This window comes from Octopus bimaculoides, chromosome 12 (genome assembly GCF_001194135.2).
Source record: "Octopus bimaculoides isolate UCB-OBI-ISO-001 chromosome 12, ASM119413v2, whole genome shotgun sequence".
Lineage (NCBI taxonomy): Eukaryota > Metazoa > Mollusca > Cephalopoda > Octopoda > Octopodidae > Octopus > Octopus bimaculoides.
In genome coordinates, this window is record NC_068992.1 from 39,138,297 (window position 1) to 39,140,902 (window position 2,606).

The window sequence follows — 2,606 nt, forward strand, 5'->3', positions numbered from 1 at the left end:
GTGTGTGTGTGTGTGTGTGTGTGTGTGTGTGTGTGTATGTATAGTGTGCATAGCTTAGCGGTTAGAGTGTTGCACATATGATCACGTGATCGTGGTTTCAATTCCTAGACCGGGTGGTGCGTTGTGTTTTTGAGCAAAATATTTAATCTCACGTTGCTCTGCGATCACTTCGTCACTTGACGCGTGGCACACAGTGCACCTTTTCAGGCAACGTCAATTTGATGGAGGGTGTGAGCTAATATGCGGCACATACATTTGATCACTGTAAACAAAATTATTTCTGCAAGTTATTTGGCAAAGGCTGAGCACCCATACGTTGTCGCGTATGTGTGTACAAACACATACACACACACACATATATATATACATGTGTGTGTGTGTGTGTGTGTGTGTGTGTGTGTGTGTGTGTGTGTGTGTGTGTGTGTGTGCATGTGTGTGTGTGTGTGTGTGTGTGTAGACATACGTATTATCCCCTAGTGAGATAACAAAGGAGTTTATCATTTCTTATAATGTCTGGCTGGATTAGAAATTTGAATTTTTGAAATTAAGGAATTATAAGAGAAAAGATGCTTAGAATAAACATATTTACCTTTTTTTGTTTGTTTGTTTACTTAATTACGAAGTCCTTGAAATTTCTTGCTAGTGGTAATCATTTCTAGCACTATTTCATTGTTTTAGAAGTCTTCAGCATGATGCAACCTGGGATTTATTAACCAAACATTTTTATGGAACGTGTGCACGTGTGCATGCATGTATGTATGTATATGTATGTATGTATGTATGTATGTATGTATGTATGTATGCACGTATGTATGTATCACTTTTATCTCAACAAATTTTCAATAGAATTTAGAGCTAGCACTGAAAGTTACAGCCTTTCGTATACGAATACGTCTATGTAAACAATGCAATCGAAAATAGAAAAATAGGTAATGAGTGTATATACATATTTCAGGAGTTATTACTCCCTCCTCAGCTCTAATCCAACCCATTAACCATCCACGAATACATTGCTTAAATAGCCACTACGCTTACAGCGGTGTGACGATATTGGATAGACCAATCAACATATTAAACATATTCCGGCTACGTACATATTACTTGCTTGTGGGGAGACTGTATTTTGGTTTTGTGACCATAATATACTACGAAGTATAATTAAAGCTTTTAAGTCAATACACAAAATGTAGGATACAGTATTAACTTATAAAATTTAATATAATTGGCACGAAACACAGTATCTCTACCAGCAGTCAATATGTATGCATGTATGTATGTATGTATGTATGTATGCATGCATGCATGCATTCATGTATGTGTGTATATCGACGCATAAACATTATAATTAATATTACAAAATGATTAGGATTAGTGGTTAGCAGATTTATATTAACTGACTTGTGGTATTTGGTTACATTTCTTTATGTTTCAGTTGGATTGACTTTGCTTTTCATCTTTCCAAGGTCAACAACTCAAGAACTGCGGTCACACCAACCATCTCTACCGCTCATTCGCTCTCCCCCCACCTCTCTTTCTCTCTCTCCCAAAATCTGTGGCCTTGTAACTAAAGAAAAATCATTATTATTATTATTATTATTATTATTATTATTATTATTATTATTATTGTTATTATTATTTTCATCATCATTATCATTAAGGCTGCGAGCTGGCAGAATCGTTAGCACGCCGAGAGAAATACTTAGTGGTATTTCGTCTGTCACTACGTTCTGGTTTCAAATTCCGCCGAGGTCGGCTTTGCCTGTTATCCTTTCGGGATCGATTAAATAAGTACCAGTTACGCACTGGGATCGATGTAATCCACTTAATCCCTTCCTCAAAATTTGAGGCCTTGTGCTTCCAGTAGAAAGGATTATTATTATTATTATTATTATTATTATTATTATTATTGTTCAGTAGTTTTATTTTTATAACGTGCTTTCACTTCACTACCGAGCGCAGCTCTGTGTGCCTTGGGTATGTGCTGTGGTTTGCTGTGATGCTCTTATGGTTACTGTATTGAAAGTGTTTTGCGTAGGATGTGTGCAGTGCCCAGTAGTGCAATTTTCTGTATGTTATATATATTTGTAAGTCCTAGTGTTTTTGTTATGTATTTGTCTGAATATTTTTTTATTATACCTAAGGCACCTACTATGATAGGAATTGTTTCTGTTTTTAGATTCCACATTCGAGTTACCTCTATTTCCAGGTATTTTATTATTATTATTATTATTATTATTATTATTATTATTATTATTATTATTATTATTATTATTATTATTATTATTATTATTATTATTGTCGCGTGTTGAACGGATCTAGCTGTCAACTGAATCCATCGTGAAGATCGCCCCACCGCCTTCCTTTAACCGGGAAAGAAAGGCGGTGTTTATATGTCTGGTGGCCATGATGAAAGAATTTGTATGATGGACGAGATTGAAGGGGCTGAAGACAAACACTTTTCTCTTTGGCCAATCTTTGATCAACTTCTTCAAGTTTCACTCGAAAAGGAAAATAAGTGTAGAGTGTGACGAGTTGTCTTCTAACCAGTTTGCTGAAAGGTGGATGAAAGTGGCGCCTGTAGCTGGAAAAAAGGTCCCTGCCCTAAA